The following is a 27085-nucleotide window of genomic DNA, read 5'->3' as shown; positions in this document are numbered from 1 at the left end:
TTCTTACCATCAGCATTGATGTTGGCTATTAGGGTTTTCAAGCAATCCTCTTTTGTCTTTAGATTGTTCCAATGTTGCTTTGACTCATGGACAAGGATCAGCTCTTCCTCCCCAAGCCTACGAATGAGCATGACCTTATCAAAGACCTTTTTCTTTGTCAGGAAGTCTACTCCATCTGAATATGTACGGAAAGATCACAAATGCATAAACAAGAAGTCAGAGTCATTTATCTGTGTAAAAATATCTATGAAATGGGTGATATTGAGCTGCACCATAGTGGCATAAAACCATACCTGAGGAAGGCAGGTCCCAGGGCAAAACAGAATCACCCTTTAAAATGGCTTCTGCCGAGATAAGCTGGTCTGCTGGCTGGACAAGGGCATCATATTTGCCCACTGCCACTGCCAAACCTTTCTTTTCATCCCAAATTTTTCTTCGCAGGATGTTTCGTGCTGAGTTGGTGTCTGAAAAACATGATTATAAGATGGAATGCACAATATGTTTTTATTTTGTTCTCACTCATGAATTCAATCACACCTTCTGTATAGAAAACATTCCATTACATCTTTACATTTATCAGATGTTCTGAAGTGAGGAAATGCAATGCATACAACATTAACAGGGGTAAACAATTACCTACCATTCTGTCTATAGAGACGATTTGTTCGATTTTTAATGCCAAGTGCCAGCTCCTCAATTCTCCTCCTTAGCGGCTGCAAGGAGGAATCTGCACTCGTGGGTTCTACTGAGGGGTAAATCATTACTTTTCATCTACAGCCCAGCACATATAAAAGCAATAGTGTCTATGCATATTGCTAATCAAATTGTAATTACATACAGTGTGTTTAAAACGAAATTCAACTGGAACAGCAAATTATTTGCATGCGACAACCTATACACACCAGTGTCTTTTGCCCAAGTCTGGACATCCAGGACAAACTGCTCTACCGTCTCTTCGTCAATACCAAGTTCTGCCTTAAGGGTGGCGAGGCTTGCCAGTTCTTTAGTGTGGTTCTTCTTGGTCTGAAGAATGCAGGTAGGTCATTTCCAGGCATCAAAAAACATGGCATTCAATACATGTGCAGCTGCCAGAAAATGTGATTTGTCACCTTGAAAAATCTGGCACACAGAGCATGGCACAAATTGCGCACTTTCAGCCTATTCCAGGCCATGCTTTGGAGGGTCAGGGTGTTGGTTCGTCCTACAAATGACAATTCATTTAGTTCTTTGGAAGTATAATGATTTCAACTCATTCAGAAGTACTCAATATAAATATATCAATTCATTTCTATATCAAATAATGTCAAATTAATAACAAGTATGGAACATGATAGCATGAGACATTTTATGGAGCATTTTGAAGAAATGTATTTACAGCTCAGACACAAGAAAATATGGCTCCTGGGCAATGCTTTCCCACCTGCTTTGGACATGAATTTTGTGTTTGATGCCAGCCTGGACAGGAAGCTGTTTACTTGCTCCACCTCTTCACCTAGGGTGGAGCCGGCCCCAGTTTGGTAGCCACCACCATGAAGGATCTGTTTAAGTTTGTAAATGTTTTAGTTAATTATCAATTACAGCCTGAGATTAAGAGACATAGTGTGTAGGTGAAATTGATAGCTTACCTCACATTTAAGCCCATGTGCTTTGGCATGAAGCACTGACAGGAATGGTTTCATCTCAAGTAGATGCCTGTACTCAGGGCATGCGTCGCCAATTTTGTGCAGGTAGGGCATATATTTGCACACCACATCCATACAAAAGAATATAGCTCTTTGATTGGAAGCTATTTCCTTCTGCAGGAACATAGGATATGCAAAAATCTCACCTCTGTATAAAGGATACAGAATTCAACATGTTATTATTGAAGATGAACCATGGTAGGATTCAGTCCTTTGAAAATAGCACAGTAATTACCTGAACATGTTAAGTGCTCTTAAAAGCATCCCGTGGCGGCACACAGCAACTTCAAGTCCCTCCTCATCCAGACTTGCACCAGATTTTCTGGATCTCTCCTTTGCTGCTGTGAACTCAGCACTACCACAAGAGCCCTTTCCTGTATTCTGATTTCAAGAAAATAGAAGGGAGATCAAAATACTAAATACTAAAAAGCAGGTTTTATGTGCAGTAAGGTTAATAGAGCAGCCTCAAGCTTACATGCTGAGTTCTGGAGTGGATGTAATCCACAAAGGACGCCACATCCTCATCTTTACACAGAAAGATGCCCTCAAAAAATCCACAGTCATCAGAACTAGATGAAAAGAGCATGACATAGCACACTTGAATATGTGTTACAAAAAACATTTAATAGAGTAATTCAGCTTTAAAAGTAGGGGGCCATCTATGGAGGTTTTCTTACTTGCCAGCTTTTTTAAAGCGATACTGCTTGCGGTTGCCATCCACTGCCACAGCGAGCATCTGGGGTGTGCAAGCTGGACAAGTGAATGGCTCCTCTTTACACATTTCAGAGAGTTTATACTGGCAAATAGCCCACTCAGTATAACTTCTGTTGAATGTGTCGCTGCACACAGTACCAATCTGAAAGAGAAAATGCCATGTGAAGATAAAACGAGACACCTGGTGATGTTGGATTGAACCAAAATCCAATATATTCTACACACAACAGAAAACAATATTAACTACTTTTTTCATCAAGGATGTTGAAAACATATGTTTCAAGCACTCACTCTGCCATATGACGTGGTCTTCATATTTAGCATCTTCACCATAGCTAGCCTTGAACTGCCTGGGGAAGCCAGTTTGAAGTCCTCGAAGGCCTTGAACACCTCACAGTCATAGAGAACTGACGATTGGATGGTGGCTGGCCAATAACCACTTTTTTGAACAGCCACCAATCCTGTAGTCCAAGTGGTACCACAGCCTCCACAATAAAGCTCTGGCATAGTCAGATGGTAGCGTCCTGTTGAGGAAAAGAGTAAAGAATTCCTTGTAGCATACAGACTTAAAAGTGTGGACCATCTCTTATGAAGCTGCATGAAAAATGGCTCTTGAAATAGCGCTAACATTTCAAATACACACTTACCATTTGTATTGATAAGGACTACAGGTTTCCCACTAACCAAAGACGGCGCTAATGGACATTCGCAGATGTGTGCTGGAAGTTCCACTGGTAGGAATTTCACTGAAGAAAATGTTAAAAGTTTACACAATTGATAATGGAATATAGCCAGGACAAGTAAAGAGACTAGATGTATCACTTACTATGGTGTTGGTGGGAATATTCTTCCCCCAGCCGTTCAACCACAGTGGTTGGCGGTACAGGACTGAAGAATCCTAGAATCATTGATGATCTATTGTGTAAGACATACTTGCTGTGACATGTTATGTCACAATCCTCACAAAAGTAGGGGCAAGGAAGGCAGTCCTTGCAGCGTATGACTGCATCTTTCAGATGGCATTGCTGACAATTGTGAGGCACACAACTCTCTGATAGCAGAAAATTGCTCAAGAGCTGTGGCCTTGCATCTTGCCACTTCTGCGCAGAGATGCTCTGCCTAGTTGCCCAGTCCTGATTTGGGTTAGGGTCGGACTGAATAGGCTCACACACAGGCTCCTGAAGTAGCTCTTGCAAATCTTCCAATGTTGTAGCTATTTAATAAAAGACATACAATTTACTTGTAGCATACACACTTCTTGTGCACATGTAATCAATACCATTCTTTCTATGATAGAATCATTACATGACACTGCTATATAAAAAAATAACTCAACACTACATTTTCCCAAACCTTGGCTATGGCTTGGTATTGTAATTTTCATATGTGACCTTATTACAACGTACAACATACATACAAACTCACCAAGATCTATTTCTGGCATACATGGTGGATCCACAGTCTCTCTCTCCCGAGTTTCCCTAATCCCTGAATCTGAATAAAACCAACTGCAGTTTAAGACATGTTATACTGTATGGAAGATAATAGTGTCATTTAAATGTAGAGTCAATGTTAATTTGTAGAATAATAGATTTTCATTATGTCACAACAAGATTATTGTACCTTTACTGGTAGATGGCCTGGTGGTCTGGGGTATGATTCTACCCCTACTGTCCCTCTGTCTCCAGGTAAATTTCAGTTCTTGGTGGGGCTTTTTTACCCTTTTTTTCTTAGGCTGGAAATCAATCATATCACACGATAAAGAAGCTCAGATTTAATACAGTACTTCACAGTGGTGTAACTGTTGTAGACAATCTCTATGTAAGGCACATTACCTGTGGTGGGTCAAATTTCTCCAGAAAAGCTGTGCTCTCCTCAAGGACAGCTTTAAGGTCCTCCTGTTCTGAAGACACTGCCGTTGTAGAACTGTGTTTGGACAGATAGATAGATAGATACTTTACTGATAAAGTAGTTCACTGATCTCCAAAGGGAAATTTCAGTGTTGCAGTAGGAATTCCCGTAAAAAGTCAAGTAAAAAATAAGTAAAACTAAGAAGTCGCTTTTATTATGGAAACGACTTTCTCACGTTGTCTACAGTCAGTTGCAGAACGTGGTCATCAATAGATGATTGGCCTTTCATTATTAAGTGATAAGAATATGAGAAGAGATTACTCACGGTAACTATTCTGATATAACTGAAGGACTTACCTGGTATTCTGATCGATACATGGAATGGGCTAGATAGCAGATATATGTGGATAATTACAACATTCCATGGAAAAGCAAATACTACTTACTATTGACAATAAACATATTCATAAATAATTAAAGAAGACTTACCCCCTTAAGGTTCCGGTCTGCAAGTGGTGCTTTTTTCCCCTTTTTTTCTTAGGCTGGAAATCAATAATATCACATGATAAAGAAGCTCAGATTTAAATCTAATAGGGTAATACTTCACAGTGTTGTAGAAAGTCTCTATGTAAGGCACATTACCTGTTCCTCCAGAGAAGATGTGCTCTCCTTAGGGGGACCTTCAAGGCGCTCCTCTTCTGAAGACATTGCGCTTTTTGAACTGTGTTTGGAAAGATAATAATAGATAGATACTTTACTGATAAAGTAGTTTACTGATCTCCAAAGGGATGCTTCAGAGGAGTAAATGTCAGTGCTTCAGTGAAAGAAACAACAAACAAAACAAGATCGTTTTTCTTGGAGGTTCTCTACTCTGTCCCTCCCCCTCTGGACAGCGCTGCTAACATAAGACTGTATCTATGGAAACAACATGTGACCATGAGCGACACAGGCCAAAGTTTACATTGGGGGATGGGGCAGTTTTAGATTAGCCCCTTGTCTGCTGAATAGTAACAAGCATTCGTTTTGCTAGTTGCAGCCTGAAGTAATTTTAGCTAAATTTCGTTCATTTAGCAGCATGTTTTGTTGCTGTTTCAATAGTTCCTTTCGAAGCGAATGTTGTATGCGTGTGCCACAAGCTTGATAAAGCATGCAAGTTATTTGAACCACGTGTCTATCTAATAATATAGGCAAATTGCTTATATAATACTATTATAATCAGCTAGCTCTAGTTCTGTGAGGAATACATGACCTCGTTCAAAATTGCCCCAGCAGAAATGTTAGGCTTAATCGCCACTAATCAAGTGATAAGTATATTAAAAGATATTACTGACGTAACTATTTTTATATAACTAGCGACTAACGAGTATGATGATACACAAAAAGGGTTAGATAGCGGACAGATGTGGATGATTACAACATTCGATTGAATAGCAGTTACTAGAGGCACTTAACCGAATTTACAAACAAAAAGTAAACCAGTACTCACTCTGTTTTTAAGTTCCGGACTGCAAACTGTCTGTTCTCCAACTCTCTTCTCACTCACCTCTGTCGGTGCACGATCGTTAGAGGTAACGGGACAGGTCAAGGGGGATTATGATAGGCTATTGATTATCAGTGGGAGGCGAAGCCCATGCCAGAGCACAGACCACTGGGAACACATGATTGGTTGAACTCTCTAGCCCAAACCCTAAACAACTGGACACCGCACATCTACCCTACACTACCTCTTAAAACAAGTCTAAATTAACCTGATACGTTTTCTAACTTTAGCCTAAATTGGCTACCATTAGAATATTCCACCATTAGAATATACCATTAGAATATTATAGAATATAGAATATATATTAGCTGTAATGTATGTTGTGTATTGCTTGGAGGGCGTTATGTAGCGCATGGGGTAGTGACGGAGATGTTTTTAGTCAGATTGACAGGTCCAGAAAACCAACCACCTCGCAAATCCGCTCAGAGGTCACTTTCAGTTCGGTAATGAGATTTTTACATTGTGCAGTGTCCATTTCTCAATATAGATGTACATATATTTTAAATCTAAGCAAAACAAATAAAAAATGCAAGGAACAAACAACTTTATGTACAAATACGAACATCACACTGTCCCCAAGTTTCGGTGCAAGCGGCGACTGATGACGTCACCCCATTCAAAGCGATTGGTGATCTGAGCAATACTTTCTATGTCTAACGGTGTACAATAAACGCGTTATGACTGCATTTTTTTTTTTTACGAGAAATCAATGTTACATTATAAGAATATGTTTCATGAAACAGAACACAAGTTATTACACACATTTTGGTAAAATCAAATGAATGAGAACCCCTGGGGTCGGCGACTGACGTCACCCCATTCAAAGCGATAGGTGATCTTAGACATACGATCTAAGTTTTACAATGCAAAATAAACACGTTATGACTGCATTTTTACCGAGAAATCAATATCACATTAGAAGAATATAACAGGAAAATGGTATTTCATGAAGCAGAACAAAAGTTATCAGACACATTTTGGTACAATGGAAGTGAATGAGTAACTCTCAATCCAACATGGCGGAGATAGAAGTTGACTCACGTTTCAAGTCATTGACTGACGTTGTATTTTGGGCGTGGTTAATAATGCCATATCACAGCCATTTGTAGGAATTTGTACGAAGTTGTTGACTGACGTTGTATTTTGGGCGTAGTTAATAATGCCATATCACAGCCATTTGTAGGAATTTGTACGAAGTTGTATGTGGTGATATTTCGTACGATATGTAACTAACAGGTTTTGGAGATCACGTTGCAGATTACACACTCTGGAGAAAAGCAACATCACTGTTCAGAGTGTGGAAAGGCCTTTAGAGACATGTGTGCTCTCAAGGAACACCAGAGGATTCATACTGGGGAAAAGCCCTGTAAGTGTTCTCAGTGTGGGGAGGCCTTCAGTAAAATTGATAGCTTAAAGAGACACCAGATGATCCATACTGGGGAAAAGCCGTATCACTGTTCTCATTGTGGAAAGGCCTTTAGCCGAATAAGTCATCTCAAGTCCCACCAGAGGATCCATACTGGGGAAAAGCCGTATCCGTGTTCTCAGTGTGGACATACTTTTAGCCAAATGCATCATCTCAAGAGACACCAGATAATCCACGGTTCTGATATGATGCCCTGATAATACTTGATAAAGTACAATTTATTTTTATATGTTTGATTAAATGAATTTTAAAAAGCATGTAATGTTCATGATTCAATATTATTCATTCACGTGTTTAGCATGTGTTGGGGTAGAGATTGATTAGGGCTGTGTGTGCTGTATACAAACTACAATCTACAAGCATCTACTAGCGCATGTACAAGCAAAAGTAATGTATGGTTCAGCTTTATAGATATGAGGCCATAAACAGATCATCATGTAAAGGCGGAGAATAACTGAATGTTTTTAGGACCATGTGTCTCTAAAGACAGTGTTATTTAGTGTGACCCATGCCAGGTGGGCCTGCAGATTAACACTTTCTACTGTCAGACAAAGGAAACTTAAACTGAGACTCTCTTCCTTAAAGTCAGAGAAGTTGATGGATCGACTTGCCTTGCCTGACATCTCAAAATCAAGGTCTCAAATTCTGATTAAACAGCATATCTTTAATTTAACAGTAAGGATTTCAGTATAAACATATCACTAGCTAAGGATGACTCGTTACATCCCCCCCCAAACCACCATGGCTGACAATGCACTACAGGGGAGCACTAGAGGCAGGCACTGTTAAGACCCTGATCAGACATAGCACTGCTGACAGCTTCATGCTGAGAATGAGCTGCTTTGTAAAACCTTTGCATTTCATCATTGATATTTTGAGTACTGCCAAGAATTAAGCTATTATTATTAATGTCAGGTGCATGTACTTTTGCGGTATTTTTAAAGTAAGATACATTATCATATGAGGTCAAACCCCTTGAATTGTAGTTGAGCTGGATGCACCACTGCCATCTATGGTATGCTTAAGCCATATAAATAGTAAAGTACTCAGAATTAACTGGGTTAAATGTCTGGTATTCGGGTGTAAATGTCTATTGTACTCAACAAAAGTAGTTTTTTAAGTCCCATGAATTATATTTATTTCCATTATTTTTTTTAAGGGGAGCTTCACACTGGTATGTAGGTCTGATATGAAACCTCCTCTCTATCCTTATTACAGTATGATAGACACACACATGCTTACAAAAATACTTCATACAGAATAAACAAGCTTAGACAAAATGGAATCTTCCTTCAGTTTACCCATCCCCATCTTCACTCTCCCTCCCCATCACATTTCAGTTCACACCCCCAGCCCCCTACTACACTCCTTTGTGGAGTTTCTGAATGCTGAGCTATGGCCATACCCACCTGAGGACCATCAGAAGTGTAAACGGTCCTCATAGACGTGTAATTCCTCCCCATAACCCTTTGTCATGCTAGTTTGCATTTCAAAAGCTCCTGCACCTGATTGGCTAGGTTTGAATCCAGGAATATAATAGGTCAGGCAGAAGAAGCATTATATTAACCCCACAGCATGTAGTCAGATTACTAAACTCACCTTTTAAATGATGGCACTGTGATGCTCTGGAAGTGTACTGTATGTGTAATTCACCGAAGATTTATTTTTCAAAACAGAACTAAATTCTGAAATGTCTGGATTAACTGAACCAACACAACAGCCCACTTCATTGAAGAAGGAGATAAAAGAAGAAGAGTTTGATGATTTCCTACAAGAGTATCTGTCTAGAATTCAGACAGTAGAAGAAAAGTCTGGAATGGATAGTGAATGCAAGACTGAAATGAACATGTCACCCATCATGACCTTGAAAGAAGAAAAATATTCACCAATGGAAATCAAAGCTGAAGAAGAATTTGATCTAACAGAAAAAGATGACTTTGTTTCCTCACCTACAAGTAAGTTGCTTGTTAATTGTTATGTGTTATGTATATAAACACAATACATGTATTTTAGAAAATGGCTAAACACAGAACTTTGAATATCTAACTTATGGGATACTACCTGTAGTCTGCTGCATTAAAAGGAGAGAAAGTGTCTGAAATATGTTTTCCTGAAGCTATGCAATTCATGTGTGTGTATCTGTTTACATTTAGGCTCTTGGTAGTCACTGTTTGTCTTAAGTCACTTCCAAGTGATATACATTTCTATCAAAAAATGCAATATATCAAAACACATTAAATATATGTGCCAATATTGTGAAAATTGTAAGAATATATTGTTTCATTTTTTTATCTTAAAATATTACAGGAGACGTTCAAAGGATCCAATCTTTCAAGAGTTGGAACTCTGAGGAAAAAGGAAACAAAGACAGAAGCTCACACCTAACCGGGAATAGGATGACACATACTGGAAAAAAGTAACATGAGTGTTCTCAGTGTGGGAAGGTCTTTAGATACATGTCTGCTCTCAAGGTACACCAGACGGTCCATACTGGTGAAAAGCCATATCTGTGCTCTACTTGTGGGAAGAGTTTCAAGACAAATTCACTTCTCATCTCCCATCAGATCACACACTCTGGAGAAAAGCCATATCACTGTTCAGAGTGTGGAAAGGCCTTTAGACACATGTCTTCTCTCAAGGAACACAAGAGGATCCAAGTGAATGCCTTACTTATTGGATACTACCTGTAGTCTTCTGCATTCAAAGGAGAGAAAGTGTCTGAAATAATTTTCTAAAGCTCTGTAATTCAAGTCTGTGTATCTCTGTTTACATTTACATTCAGGCCCTTGGTAGACACTTTTATCCTAAGTCACTTCCAAGTGATGTACATTTCTAACAAATAAACAATATATCATAATATACGTGCCAGTATTGAAGAAATTGCATACCAGAAAGAGAAGAAGAGAGAATATATTGTTTTTTCTTCTTGAAATATTACAGGAGACATGCAAAGGATCCAATCTAACAAGAGTTGGAACTCTGAGGAAAAAAGAAGCAAAGACAGAAGTCCCAATTGCTCAAACCTGATCGGGCATATGATGACACCTACTGAAACAAAGCCACATGAGTGTTCTCAGTGTGGGAAGGTCTTTAAATACATGTCTGCTCTCAAGGTACACCTAAGGATCCATACTGGGGAAAAGCCATATCTGTGCACTACTTGTGGGAAGAGTTTCAAGTCAACTTCACATCTCACCTCCCATCAGATCACACACTCTGGAGAAAAGCAACATCACTGTTCAGAGTGTGGAAAGGCCTTTAGAGACATGTCTACTCTCAAGGTACACCAGAGGATCCACACTGGGGAAAAGCCGTATCAGTGCACTCAGTGTGGGAAGGCCTTTAACCACATAAGTAGTCTCAAGTCACACCAGAGGCTCCATTCTGGGGAAAAGCCGTATAAGTGTTCTCAGTGTGGAAAGAACTTTAGCCACATAAGTAGTCTCAAGTCACACCAGAGGATCCATACTGGGGAAAAGCCATATCAGTGCACTACTTGTGGGAAGAGTTTCAAGACAAATTCAAATCTCACCTACCATCAGATAACACACTCTGGAGAAAAGCCGTATCAGTGTTTTGAGTGTGGAAAGGCCTTTAGCCTCATGAGTAGTCTCAAGACACACCAGATGATTCATACGGGGGAAAAGCCATATCATTGTTCTCAGTGTGGAAAGGCCTTTAGACAAATAGGTTCTCTCAAGAAACACCAGAGGATCCATACTGGGGAAAAGCCGTATCAGTGTTCCGAGTGTGGAAAGGCCTTTAGCCATAAAGGTCCTCTCAAGAGACACCAGAGGATCCATACTGGTGAAAAGCCGTATCAGTGTACTCAGTGTGGTAAGGCCTTTAGCCAAATAGGTTCTCTCAAGACACACCAGAGGATCCATGCTGGGGAAAAGCTATAGCAGTGTACTCAGTGTAGACATACTTTTAGCCAAATGCATCATCTCAAGAGACGCCAGAGGTCCACGGTTCTGATGTGATGCCCTGCTAATACTTGATGAAGTATAATTTATTTTAATATGTTTGATTAAATGAATTAAAAAAAAACATGTAATGTACATGATTCAATATTATTAATTCATGTGTGTAGCATGGGGTAGATATTGAGTAGAGCTGTGTGTGCTTGTTTACAAACTACAATCTACAAGCATCTACTAGCGCATGTACAAGCAAAAGTAATGTATGGTTCAGCTTTATAGATATGAGGCCATAAACATTATCATGTAACGGCTGTTATGTTGGCAACGGTTTGGTGGGGGTGCACAGAAATGCATTGTCATTGTCAAAAGGGTACACAGACAAACATGGCTACCTCGAGAAAACAGACTCTGCACTCGCTGTAGTAATCGGGTAGTGAAGGATGAGTTTCTTTTCCTGACAGAATGTAAAAAGTGCAACAACTTCAGGAAAACCTACTTCTCAAGAACAGAAGGTGTTTGCCCTGGGCTTATAACAATGAAGAGAGAACAAAAATCACTCCTAGGGAAAATAGGTGAATACAAACACCTAATCTACCTGGTATCTACTCTCTTTCCACATATTGAGATATAATACCACACAACTGTAATAAAAACAATAAAACGTTAACATTATTTTTTTTTTTCAGTTGGTACATCACATATATGTTTTACTGAAAGGTATGTCAGTTAATCTCATTTAAAGACGATTGTTTGCCTCATTTATTGGTCCATTATCTTTATTATTATTAGAAATACTATTATACACACAAAAACACCTTACTGTACATGAAGATGACTTAGATCAGAATGTAATTGGTGTAGAGTTTAAGGTAAATTAGAGCATACACACAGGTGAAAAGGTCTACTAGGGTCCCTCATGAATGCTCTGCATGTGGGAAGAGGTTTGCTCAAAGTTCTCATATATTGAGTTATGTTGAACCAGACACCATATGGCACACAGACACACAGAGAGAGGGAGAAAGGATTTGGAAGTGATGCTCCCTAATAAAAGGTGACAACGTGTGTACCGGGTTTGGGCCCTTAACCCTCTATACCCCAACGGAATTCTAGAACACTGCAGCAAAATCCCACGAAAAACAGAGAATTCCTTCATTTTTTGTTATTCTGTAAACAAACAGTTACAGTTATAAAACAAAAGAAAAATTACAATTACAAGTTTGTTTTGTTTGAAAGGGCATAAATTCTTTGTTAATATGATATCAAATATGTATTAGTGACTTCTACAAATATTAAAATACAAATCATTACACACACCCTAAAGTTCAAATTCATAAGTTTTGAACCGTACAGCAGATGTAGTTATTATATTTAATATATTCTTAATGGTTTTTATTAGTATTTGTTATATATTTTGTAAATAAATGAATAAATATTAAAATAAATATTAAAATATTAACACTACTTAACCATACAGATTACCAACATTTTTGCTAATTTGGTGGAAAACACCTTACTCTATGCCTCTTCAAAAGCATCCTGGTGCAAAACATTTGTGGAGGAGGTGAAGGTGTTTGTGAGGATAAACATCCACCTGGGTATCCATCATATACCCTCTTTTCTTGACTACTGTTCATCTGATCCAGCCTTACAAGTGTCCTATGTGGCAGACACCAATGCCATGAAATAAGTAAGAGGAGTTATTCAGATACCTACCCTGTTCAAACCCAGGGATAGCAGACTCTGGTAACAAGCTTCCGAAAGTGAGACCATTACAGTTTTTTCCAATCATTTTCACACTTGGTTCAATACCATGTACTCTTTCTCAAAACACTTAACACATCCAGCAGTAGACCAACTAAATGGGATACTTTTCCATTGCTTAGATCCAAAATGCAGTCAATGTTCACCACCAGCAAAATGCTTTGCAACTACAGCATTTTTTTTTTCAAGATATTTAGATACTCTGTTCAAAACAGTTAACTTTAGTTTTTTAACCTGACACAATTTAGATCACTGTAGATGGAAAGATGCTGTATTTTCAGACAAATTAAATTATACACTTGACATAAGACAGATTTAGTTTTTAGCCTACATAAATGTATATAGTTTACATCTTGATTGGAATTTAGTTTACATCTTTGTTTTGTTTGTTTTGCAGCCTTGCTGGTAGCACTACCGCTGTGCAGCATTTGCGTTGAAATGTACATACATGTAAAATATAGATGTACTGTAGGTGTCAATGAAGACATTTTCCCACTATTACTGCTGCATATGAAAGTGACAAAGTGACCCAAAAAGGGAACTAAAACAAACATGTCTATCCAAAGTGATTTACACTATCATCTTTCATTGGCCAGGAATTGAACCCAGGTCAGATAGCCTACTTGTTAGCCAACAACACTAACCACTGTACCACTTATCACACCTGGCATTCTTGCCACACAAAACTTGTATGTACAAACCAACGGAAAAGTTGGTTTTTACAGTTTTTTCCAATCATTTTCACTCGTCTCAAATACCATGTACACATTCCCAGAACACTTAACCCATCGAGCATACCAGTACACTATGTGAGGGTAGTAATAGATCTAATGTCAGACTATAGACTACAGACTGTAATGTCAGACTACCTATACAAACACCACCACTTGTAAGCTGACAACTTTCCATCTTCAATTCCGTCAGTGAGAAACCTACTATGTCCTACTGAAGCTTCCTTATGCTCATCAGGCCTCTCGCTGTTCCTCTCCCCCCATGTCCTCACTTCTCTTTGCTGCCACAGCACCCTCACTCACTTCTCTACCCTCAGATGAGGTGGAACAACTGACATCCTGACACATAAAAGAAAAAGAAAAAACTATCCTATTATTGTAAGCCATCACAGTGGAAGTCATTATTGTTTCATCCATTTTTATGTCAATTGTTTCATGCCACAACATCAGCTCAATTTCCCAGTGTGTACTACATACAGACAAGCTATATCACATCTACTATAGATTTTTGTAGTAGTGATGTCCTATACCTTGGTCCTGATTTCATTGTGATTAGCTTTTCCACAGCATAAAAGCTGTACAAGCTTAAAATTTAACATCATAACATATTACTAGTTGGCTGTCGAATAATCTGCTGAATACCATTTCAATATGAGGTTTTCAATATTCAATGATGACCTTGCTATTGATTGTAGCTACTGTTGTTACCATAAGCTTACAGCTCAAAACAAATGAGGGATTTGAAATACTAGTAGAGATGAAGTTTTTTTTTTACTATACATGTTATTTATCTTAAACTGATCAGTTTAGTAAGTGATGAGGCTGAGTCAATAGCTGGCTATCAACCAACTCCAGACGAACTCCTCAGACTAACGTTACCTCAGTCAATGTAGATAGCTAGCAAGTAAGCTGGCAAACTGGTCATGGAAATTGAGATGACGATACAAATTGTAAGACATTTCTTCTGAAAACCAGAAAACACAGCCGATTGCCCACGTTGTTTATTTGTGCAAATAATAGCTCTCACCCACAGACGCGGGTGCTTCCTTCGTAGGTTGCTAAAGTCACGAATTGGCCGCCATTTCCACAAGTGAGGTAACGTGAAAATTAGCTTTACTGAACGTCCCTCAAAGACCAATTATTAAATGTTACATATCTCTGCTAATAAAAGTGTCATGGCTTTACAATCTATTCAAACATCACTGATCTAGCTATGACTTTTGTCTATGTATACGATGAGGCTGGTGCTATTTGTAAACCAACACTTCTCAGTTACTGCCATACGAAGACGTTACTGGCGAGTTAGCTAGTCAGAAATAAACAGGAGGATACTTATATTTCTATTTGAATACGGTTTTTTATTTCTGACTTCTCAAACAGGATCGTTACTGTCATACAAACGTGATTAGTCGTCGTCATTGGTGCACAAAAATACGGTATCATCCAGTGAGAACAGATGTAGACGTCTCTGATTTCTAGCCTTTACTCCAACAGACACTGTAATCTTAGGCGATCTGTCAGTAGCGAGGTTAAATTAGCAAATACTTTAAAAAAGCCAATGACAGCATATCACGTTTCCGGTTTCAAAATAAAAGTAAGAAGTTAATCTATCCATTAGCGGTGTATTTTTTCATATATTAATGTTGTAGTATTAACACCGTGTCTTTAAAAGTTACGGCCGTCGACGGCCGCTATGGGATTCTACAAGAAGGCCGTCCACGGCCGCTATGGGATCTAGAGGGTTAATAAAGGTTACACTAGTGCCAGGGTTTGAGGAATAAATGTGACCACGTCTCCCCCCCAGAGGTCTATTGGAATGAAAATCAGAACCAATGTCTTGTGATTCAAGTTTAGTATATACCCTTATGGATCTAAGGGTTAGAATTACAGTTAAAGTTGTCACAAGGCTATCCAGGGAGACCAGACGGAAGTAACCTAAGGATGCCCATATTTGGTCTTTCCTGCCAGAGGGACTCACCTGGAGCACATGACCTTTTGATTGCATTGATTGCATTTTGTGTTAATGTTCATCACCTGTGTTTACTCGTTTACCCTTTTCAGTTCTAGTATTTAAACCCTCTGTTGGCATTGCTTCTTGCTGAGACTTGGACTTATGTCTGATTGTTACTGTGTCTGTAAGAGTTATTGAAGTTGTCAAGTAAAGACTTTGGACTCCCCTTTCACCGTTGTCTTGACTCTGCCTCTTGGGGTTCTCAAGGAGACTATCAGCCTTTGGCTAGAAATAGAGCCGCTGGTGGTCTAGCTCAGGTAACTCGTGACAGCAAGTCTCAGCCAGACAACATGAACTCCGCAGAGTCACCACTACCCGTTTCAGAGACGGAGCAGATCCAAGGTGCCCTGACAACCCAAGGGGCGATGTTGGGAGCGCACCAGGACCAGCTTCAACACCTCACCGACTCAGTTGGGAAGCTCCTGGACTCTGTGCAACGTCTGGAAAATCGTTGGCGAGGACCCACACCGGCTCCAATGGCGGTTACTCGGTCTGCCTTCCAAAGAGACCCCCAGACTCCAGGCCCTGAACCCAAGATCCCTGCTCCTCAACGCTATGATGGTCGTCCTGGTGGGTGCAAGCCATTTTTAACCCAGTGCTCTCTGATTTTCCAGATCCAGCCCTATTCTTTTGCCAATGAAGCCGCCAGGATCGCCTATATTATCACCTTGCTTTCTGACCGGGCCCTAGAGTGGGCCACAGCCCTAGTTGAGAAGGACTCCGCGATCTGTCAGAGTCTGGATCTGTTCACCCACAATCTCCGTCAAGTCTTCGACCATCCTGTAAGTGGGCGTGAGGCCGCCAGACGACTCCTCGACCTACGTCAGGGATCACAGACGGTGGTGGATTATGCCATTCAATTCAGAACCCTGGCTGAAGAGACTGGATGGGAGGAGGAGGCCTTGATCTCAACCTTTTACCATGGGCTAGCAGAAATAATCAAGGATGAGCTGTCCACTCGAGACTGGGGCCATGGCTTGGAGGCTCTCATCACTCTGGCGATCTGCATCGACAACCGCCGCCTGGAGCGCCAAAGGGAGCGAGGTGGCAGGAGCCTGTCGTCCTATGGCCTGCGTCCATCAGTCCTCTCACTCCCAGTTTCTCAGACGCCTCCGGAGACTCCATTGACCATGGAAGAGCCAATGCAACTGGGCAGAACTCGTCTGTCCCAGCAGGAACGTGAGAGACGTTGGCGAGAAGGAAGATGTCTCTATTGTGGAGCCGCTGACCACCTTCGTCCCCAATGTCCAGGACTGCAGGGAAAAGACAGAGCTCTTCAGGGAGCCGGGAGACCCTGAGGAGCGGAGCCGTACTCTCGTCCAGGTCAGTGTCTGGTTTGCGTTTGCCTGTAAGGCTTAGTTGGGGGGATTTTCAGACCATGCAAGCTCCTGTTAATGCCCTTGTTGATTCTGGAGCTGCAGAGAACTTTTTAGATTTGTCATGGGCCTTGAAGTTGCAACTACCCATCGAGTTGAACCCTTCGCCACGTAAGGTGCAGGCGATTGATGGAAGACCTATTGGTACAGGGGAACTGACCTACCGTACTAAACCGGTTCAGCTACTCATTGACGACCACGGTGAGACTATCCAATTTCAGTTACTTGACTCACCAATTGATCCTATGATTCTGGGCTATCCCTGGCTATGTAAACACGAACCTCAGTTCTCTTGGGCCACAGGCTCATTAACCCGCTGGGGTCCTAACTGTGTCTCCTCTTGTGTCAGAGTTCAGAAGTTGTGTCGTGCTCAGATAGAGGAATTACCCCTGTCCCATCAGCCCCAGAGTAGTGCAGACCCCAAACCTTGTGTGGAGATACCAGGATTACCAGGGCCTTATAGAGATCTAGCTATGGTCTTCAGCAAGGCCAAAGCTTCAGTGCTGCCACCACATCGTCCCTACGACTGTGCCATCGATCTGCTTCCAGGCACTATGCCACCAAGGGGCAGACTATATTCCCTCTCTCCCCCTGAGAAACTTGCCATGGAGGAGTACATCAGGGAGGCCCTCAAGACCGGCTTCATCAGACCCTCTAGGTCTCCTGCAGGGGCAAGCTTCTTTTTTGTAGGGAAGAAGGATGGTGGACTACGTCCATGCATCGATTACAGAGGCCTTAATAGTATTACCATCAAGAATCGGTATCCACTCCCCCTAATGTTGTCCGCCTTTGAACAGCTGCGCCACGCCACCATCTTTACCAAGCTGGACCTGCGTAGCGCCTACAACCTGGTGCGCGTGAGGGAAGGGGATGAATGGAAGACCGCATTCATCACCCCTAGTGGCCTATATGAATATCTGGTGATGCCGTTTGGCTTAGCAAACAGCCCAGCTGTATTTCAAGAGTTTATTAACGATGTTTTGCGGGACATGTTAGACCGATTTGTGTTTGTCTATTTGGACGATATTTTAATTTTTTCTCATTCCCAGAGCCTCCATGTCCAACACGTTCGAGAGGTCCTGAAGAGACTGTATGAGAACCGCCTGTTCGTGAAATGGGAGAAGTGTGAGTTCCATGTCAGTCAGGCCTCCTTTCTGGGCTTCGTCATATCTCAGCAGGGCATCGACATGGACCCCACCAAGGTGCGTGCCATTCTGGACTGGCCCCAACCAGCTACCCTGAAGCAGGTGCAGCGTTTTTTGGGCTTTGCCAATTTTTATCGCCGCTTTATTAGGAACTTCAGTTCGGTGGCGTCCCCAATCACTGCACTCACCAAGGGGTCCCCAGCTAGGATCAAGTGGACACCAGAGGCACAGACTGCATTTGACACCTTAAAGAAACGCTTTGTGTCTGCTCCAATTCTCTGCCATCCTGACCCTGCCCAGCCTTTTGTGGTCGAAGTGGATGCCTCTGATGTCGGAGTGGGTGCAATTCTTTCACAGAGGTTGGTTGAAGATGGAAGGCTGCACCCATGTGCCTTTTTCTCACGGCGCTTGACCTCACCAGAGAAGAATTACGCAGTGGGAGACCGGGAGCTATTGGCTGTCAAGTTAGCGCTTGAGGAATGGCGCCACTGGTTGGAGGGAGCGGAACATCCCTTCCAGGTCTGGACAGACCATAAGAACCTGTCCTATATTAGAGAGGCCAGACGTCTGAATCCACGGCAAGCAAGGTGGGCACTCTTCTTTAGCCGTTTTAACTTTGTGCTCTCTTACAGACCGGGGTCGAAGAACACAAAGGCAGATGCCCTCTCCCGCCAGTTTGACCTCTCTGAGAGGGATCGAACCCCTGAGCCCATTCTTCCCGCCTCCTGCATCGTGGCGCCAGTACAGTTTGCCATTGAAGACACGGTCCGACAGGCCCTCGAGTCCGAGGCTTGCCCACCTGAGGCCCCAGAGGGCTGTCTCTTTGTACCTAGCTCAGCCAGGGCAAGAGTTTTGCAATGGGGCCATTCCACACGTTTGACGGGCCATGCAGGCGTGCAGCGCACCTTTGAATTCATTCGGCAAGGGTTCTGGTGGCCTAAGATGAGAGGGGATGGCAAATCCTTTGTGAAAGCATGTCCAGTCTGCGCACAGCACAAATCCAGTAACCAACGGCCTGCAGGTCTTCTACTGCCGCTGCCCATCCCCAAGAGACCATGGTCACATGTCTCCATGGATTTTGTGACTGGCCTGCCAAACTCCATGGGAAATAAGGTAATCCTTGTCGTGGTAGACCGGTTCTCAAAGGCAGCTCACTTCATAGGACTCCCCAAGCTGCCATCTGCATGTGAGACTGCCGATCTTATCCTTCAGCATGTGGTGAGAATTCATGGATTGCCTTCAGACATCGTCTCGGACCGCGGGCCACAGTTTGCATCTAGATTTTGGAAGGCCTTTTGGTCTCTCTTTGATGCCTCAGTCAGCCTTTCTTCGGGGTTTCACCCACAGTCAAATGGCCAAACTGAGCGTGTGAACCAAGACCTTGAAAAGTATCTGCGTTGTTTTGTTTCCTCCTATCCAGCGAAATGGAACCAATTTTTTATGTGGGCTGAACTGTCATACAACACCCTTCAGCGGTCATCAACCGGTATGTCTCCTTTTGAATGTCAATTTGGCTTTAAACCTCCTCTGTTCCCCAGTCAACAGGTCTCTGTGGCGGTCCCCTCTGCTGAGGTATTTGTGTCCCGCTGTCGAAGAGCCTGGAGACGGGCTCGCATCGCCTTATGCCAGTCAACATCTCGCCACCAGAGACAGGCCAACCGACACAGGAGACCGGTTCCACGGTTCAGACCTAGTCAACGAGTCTGGTTGTCCGCAAGAGATCTCCCATTGAAAATTGATTCTCAGAAGCTTGCTCCACGTTATGTTGGACCGTTCCGCATCGTTCGGAGGTTGAACCCAGTCACTTACCAGCTGGAACTCCCAAGGTCCATGAAGGTGAATCCAGTGTTTCATGTATCCCTATTGAAGCCAGTTCTTACCTCTCCTCTGTTCCCCCCTGTGTCCCCACCTCCCCCACCCCGTCTCATAGGTGGAGGTCTGGCGTATTCCATCAAGCGGCTGTTGGACTCCAGACGTGTTGGACGGGGATTACAATACCTCGTCGACTGGGAAGGTTATGGCCCAGAGGAGAGGAGCTGGGTCCCCGCACGACATGTCTTGGATCGAGGCCTCGTTCGCAAGTTCCACCAAGGTCATCCAGATCGCCCCGGGCCTCCGGGAGTCGGCCGCAGAGGGGGGGGTCCTGTCACAAGGCTATCCAGGGAGACCAGACGGAAGTAACCTAAGGATGCCCATATTTGGTCTTTCCTGCCAGAGGGACTCACCTGGAGCACATGACCTTTTGATTGCATTGATTGCATTTTGTGTTAATGTTCATCACCTGTGTTTACTCGTTTACCCTTTTCAGTTCTAGTATTTAAACCCTCTGTTGGCATTGCTTCTTGCTGAGACTTGGACTTATGTCTGATTGTTACTGTGTCTGTAAGAGTTATTGAAGTTGTCAAGTAAAGACTTTGGACTCCCCTTTCACCGTTGTCTTGACTCTGCCTCTTGGGGTTCTCAAGGAGACTATCAGCCTTTGGCTAGAAATAGAGCCGCTGGTGGTCTAGCTCAGGTAACTCGTGACAAAAGTAACATTATGCAACACTTTTACACTTTGAGGTATGGTTTTTATAGACAACTAGTTCTGGTACCATCCTGAAATAAATGTTATCATATGGCCATATGAATGACATATAAACACCTGTGTCTTTCCCATTAGCCATCCAAGATATACCTTATATAGGTTTTGTAGGTATACCAGGCTGGAGTACATGATGTGTCCTAGGGGAAATAGTTGAATATATCACCATATCTACTAGTATCTTCTTTCTTGCCATATATTGAGAGATAATACCACAAAACCGTTAATAATGAATAAAACATTGGCATTTATTGTTTTTGTTTTTTTTCAATTTGGGACGTTACATACATTTATTTGCTGAAAGTTAGTTAGTTTATTGTTTTCTGTTGTTCCCTTGACAATTTTTTTACTTAATTTATTTGTCCATTATTATTTTTATTAGAAACACTATAAATCACACTTAAAAAAATACTTTACATGAAGAAGACTGATAGATCAGAATTTAATTGATGAAGAGTTTTGATTAGGCAGATTATAACTAATATGAATTCATCTGATTAATAAATGTGACCATGTCTCTCCCCCAGAGGTGTGAAAATCACAACCAATGTCTTATGATTCAAGTTTAGTTTATGCCCTTGTGAATCTTAGAGCCAGAATTACAGTTAAAGTAACATTATGAAACAATTTGACACTTTTTGAGGTATATTTTTATAGGCAACTAGTTTTAGTACCATCCACTCTCCTCCCCCATCACATTTCAGATCACACCCCCAGCCCCCTACCACACTCCTTTATGGAGTTTCTGCAAGCGGAGCTAGGACCATGACCACCTGAGGACTATCAGATGTGTAAATGGTTCTCAACGATGTGTGATTGCTGCCCATAACCCTTTGTCATTCTAGTTTTGCATTTCAAAAGCTCCTGGACCTGATTGGCTAGGTTTGAATCCAGGAAGATAATAGGTCAGGCAGAAGAAGCATTATATTAACCCCATAGCGTGGAGTCAGATCACTAAACTCACCCTTTAAATGCTGTTACTGTGCTGTTACTGTCATTATCAAAAGGGTACAGAGACAAACATGGCTACCTCGAGAAAACAGACTATGCACACAATGTTGTAATCAGGTAGTGAAGGATGAGTTTCTTTTCCTGACAGAATGTAAAAATTACAACAACCTCAGGGAAAACTACTTCTCCAGATCAGAAGGTATTATCTCTGGGTTTATAAAAATGAAATGGAAGAAAAATCACTCCTTTTTTTCACAAAAAAATCTACTTTGCACAAAGAAGACTGATTGACCAGAATTAAATTGACGAAGAGTTTTATGTTTTGCTAAATTGTCCAGACACATCATGAAATACACACCGTAGACAAACCTTACAAATGCTCAAGATGCAGAGATGCCGTCTGTGTGAAATCACAGCCCAAAGTTCATCAGGGCATACACACAGGAGAAAAAGCCTGTTAGGGTAATCAGTGTGGAATGGCTTATAATCCAAAGCGTCATATGAAGAAGAATTGAAAGAAACAAACAGGAAAAGTGCCCCAATCAGTGGAGTGCAAGTGACGAGAGATTTCCTGCAGCCTAAAATCTTATCCCCTAATGCTCATCATTTAGAAATATTAGTCATGCCTATTTACTTTTTATTGCTAAAGGTTCATCAGAGGATTATTTTTGGAGAAAATCTTTAGCAGTCTTCTAAATGTTGTTGTGACCATGTGTCTCTAAAGTCACTGTTATTTGGCCTGGAGATTAACACCTTCTACTCTCAGACAAAGGATTTCTTCCTTCTAATCAGAGAAGTTGATGGAATTACTTGTGAAACCATTGCCTGACAAATCTCAAAATCAGAGTCTCAAATTCTGATTAAACAGCATATCTTTAATAGCATATCTTTAATTTAACAGTAAGGATTTCAGTATAAACATACCATTAGCTCAGGATGAAGCATTACATCCACAAAAAAATCTAAGTTTGAACAAAAGTATGTGAGACATAAGTGTGCAAAGAGGATGTAGCATGATGCCACCATGGCTGAAAATGCAAAGCAGGGGAGCACTGGAGGCAGACACTAAGACCCTGATGGCCAATGGCCAGATCAGACAGAGCACTGCTGATAGATTCATGTTGAGGATGTGTTGCTTGGTAAAACATTTGCATTTCGTCAAAGTTTTTTTTAGTTGGAGTACTGCCAAGTGTGAAGCTAATATTATTAATGTCAGTTGCACTCTTGTGGTATTTTTAAAGCAAGATACATTATCACATGAGGTCAAAACCATAGAATTGTAGATGAGCTGGATGCACCCCTGCCATCAACAGTAAGGCAAAAACAGATGAAAAGTTAAGTACTCAGAATTAACTGGGGTAAATGTCTGGTCTCACAAAACGTACTTTTTAAGTCTCATGAATTATATTTATTTCCATATTTTTTATGGGTAGCTTCACTCTGGTATGTAGGTCTGATATTAAACCTCCTCTCTATCCTTATTACAGTATGATAGACACACACATGCTTATAAAATACTCACAGTTGCATACAGTATAAACAAGCTTAGACAAAATTAAAGCTTGATTCATTATACCCTCCCATCCCCATCTTCACTCTCCTTACCCATCACATTTCAGTTCACACCCCCAGCCCCCTACTACTCTCCTTTGTGGAGTTTCTGCAAGCGGAGCTATGACCATGCCCACCTGAGGACTATCAGATGTGTAAATGGTTCTCAAAGATGTGTGATTGCTGCCCATAACCCTTTGTCATTTTAATTTGCATTTCAAAAGCTCCTGCACCTGATTGGCTAGGTTTGAATCCAGGAAGATAATAGGTCAGGCAGAAGAAGCATTATATTAACCCCATAGCGTGGAGTCAGATTACTTAACTTACCTTTAAATGCTGGCACTGTGATGCTCTGGAAGTGTACAGTAATTAACCAAGGATAGTTTGACCAAGTTTTTCATTCCAAAACCGATGTCTGGAATGTCTGGATTTACTGAACCAACACAGCAGCCCACTTCAGTGAAGAAGGACATAAAAGAAGAAGAGTTTGATGATTTCCTACAAGAGTATCTGTCTACAATTCAGACAGTGGAAGAACATTTTGGAATGGATAGTGAATGCAAGACTGAAATGAACATGTCACCCATCATGACCTTGAAAGAAGAAAAGCATTCACCAATGGAAATCAAAATTGAAGAAAATTTTGATTTAAGAGAAAATGATGCCTTTGTTTCTTCACCTACAAGTAAGTTGCTTGTTTATGAATTTTAGAAAATTGCTAACTTGTGCTTCACAATATGAGACCTATTCAGACAAAGTAGAACTGTGAATACTTTACTAATGGGATTATACCTGTAGTCTGCTGCATTCAAAAGAGAGAAAGTGTCTGTAATCATTTTTCTGAAGCTCTGTAATTCAAGTATGTGTATCTCTGTTTACATTTAGGCTCTTGGTAGACACTTTTATCCTAAGTCACTTCCAAGTGATGTTCATTTCTAACAAATAACCACTATATCATAATATATGTGCCAGTATTGTAGAAATTGCATACCATAAGGAGGAGAAAAGAGAATGTATTGTCTCATTTTTTCTTCTTAAAATATTGCAGGAGACATTCAAAGGATCCAATCTTATAAGAGTTGGACATCTGAGGAAAAAAGAAACAAAGACAGAAGTCCCAATTGCTCACACCTAACTGAGCAGACGATAACGCACTCTGGACAAAAGCCACATGAGTGTTCTCAGTGTGGGAAGGTCCTTAGTCACATGGCTGCGCTCAAGAAACACCAGAAGATCCATACCGAGGAAAAGCCGTATCAGTGTTCTCAGTGTGGGAAGGCCTTTAGCCAAAAAAGTTATCTCAAGGCACACATGACGATCCATACTGGGGAAAAGCCGTATCACTGTTCAGAGTGTGGAAAGGCCTTTAGTAGAATGGCTTATTTGAAGTCACACCAAAAGGTCCATACTGGTGAAAAGCCATATCAGTGCACTACTTGTGGGAAGAGTTTCAAGACAAATGCACATCTCATTAACCATCAGATCACACACTCTGGAGAAAAGCCGTATCACTGTTCAGAGTGTGGAAAGGCCTTTAGAGACATGTCTGCTCTCAAGGTACACCAGAGGATCCATACTGGGGAAAAGCCATATCACTGTTCAGAGTGTGGAACAGCCTTTAGACAAAAGTCTGCACTCAAGGAACACCAGAGGGTTCATACTGGTGAAAGGCCATATCAGTGCACTACTTGTGGGAAGAGTTTCAAGACAAACTCACATCTCACCACCCATCAGATTACACACTCTGGAGAAAAGCAACATCACTGTTCAGAGTGTGGAAAGGCCTTTAGAGACATGTCTGCTCTCAAGGAACACCAGAGGATTCATACTGGGGAAAAGCCAAATCAGTGTTCTCAGTGTGGAAAGGCCTTTAGCCAAATAAGTAGTCTCAAGAAACATCAGAGGATCCATTCTTAGAGAACATCGAACTCTGAATTCCTTACGTTTGGGATACTACCTAACTAATTAACTGTTAACTAAATTTTCTGAAGCTCTGTAAGCCATGTGGGTGTATCTCTGTTGACATTTATATTTAGGCTCTTGGTAGACACTTTTATCCTAAGTCACTTCCAAGTGATGCTCATTTCTAACAAATAACCAATAGATCAAAATGCATATCAAATATATGTGCCAGTATTGTAGAAAGAGGAGAAGTGAGATAATATTGTTTCATTTTTTTCTTTTTAAAATATTTCAGGAGACGTTCAAAATATCCAACCTAACACGAGTTGGAACTCTGAGGAAAAAATAAAAACAAAGACAGAAGTCCCAATCGCTCACACCTGACTGAGCATATGATGAAACATACTGGAAAAAAGCTACATGAGTGTTTTCAGTGTGGAAACTCGTTTAAGGACAGTTCTAGACTCAAGATACACCAGAGGATCCATACTGGAGAAAAGCCATATCAGTGTTCTCAGTGTGGAAAGGCCTTTACCCAAAAAGGTCCTCTCAAGAGACACCATCCATACTGGGGAAAATCCGTATCAATGTTCTCAGTGTGAAAAGGCCTTTAGCCAAATAAGTAATCTCAAGAAACATCATAGGATCCATACTGGGGAAAAGCCATATCAGTGTTCTCAGTGTGGAAAGGCCTTTAGCCAAATATGTAATCTTAAGAAACACCAGAGGATTCATACTGGGGAAAAGCCATATCAGTGTTCTCAGTGTGGAAATGCCTTTAGCCAAATAAGTAGTCTCAAGACACACCAGAGGATCCATACTTGAGAAAAGCTGTATCAGTGTACTCAGTGTGGAAAGGCCTTTAGCCAAATAAGTAGTCTCAAGTCTCACCAGAGGATCCATACAGGGGAAAAGCTGTATCAGTGTACTCAGTGTGGACAGACTTTTTGCCTAAAGCATCATCTCAAGAGACACCAGAGGATCCACGGTTCTGATGTGATGCCCTGATAATACTTGATAAAGTATAATTTGTTTGATTAAATTAATTTCAGACAACACAAAATAAACATGATTCAATATTATTCATTCTTGTGTGTAGCATGTGTTGGGGTAGAGATTGAAACCTAAGTTTTTCAAGAGTGTGATGTTGTTAGGGAGGGGTGTGTTTGCTTGTACACAAACTACAATCTACAAGCATCTACTAGCACATGTACGAGCAAAAGTAGTGTATGCATTAGCTTTCTAGGTATGAGGCCACAAACAGATCATCATGTGAAGGCTGTGATGTTGGCAACAGCTTATATATGTGTTGAGTCTCAGGGCGGGGTGGGGGTGCACAGAAAGAAGGGGGAGGGGGGGGGGGGTAGGAATCAAAGCATTGTCATTCTCAAAAGGGTACACAGACAAACATGGCTACCTCGAGAAAATATACTCTGCACTCACTGTAGTTATCGGGTCGTGAAGGATGAGTTTCTTTTCCTGACAGAATGTAATAAGTACAATATCATCAGGGAAACCAACTTTTCAAGAACAGAAGATATTTGCTTTGGGAATATAAAAATGAATAGAGAAGAAAAAACACTCCCATGGGAAATATGTGTAAACATATACTTTATCTACTAGTGTCTTCTCTCTTGCCATATATTGAGAGATAATACCATATAACTGTTAATAATGAATAAAATATTGGGATTTATTGTTTTTTTATTTTTTTCATTTGGGACGTTACATACATGTTTTTGCTGAAAGTTATGTCAGTTTATTTTATTATATTGTTCCCTTGACGATTTTTTAAACTTCATTTATTTGTCCATTATTATCATTATTAGAAACACTATAATACACACTTAAAAAAATACTTTACATGAAGAAGACTGATAGATTAGAATTTAACTGATGAAGAGTTTTAGATTAATCAGATTATACAGACAGGTGAA

This window comes from Sprattus sprattus, assembly GCF_963457725.1.
Source record: "Sprattus sprattus genome assembly, chromosome: 1".
NCBI lineage: Eukaryota > Metazoa > Chordata > Actinopteri > Clupeiformes > Clupeidae > Sprattus > Sprattus sprattus.
Note: the sequence above shows the minus strand (reverse complement) of the source record.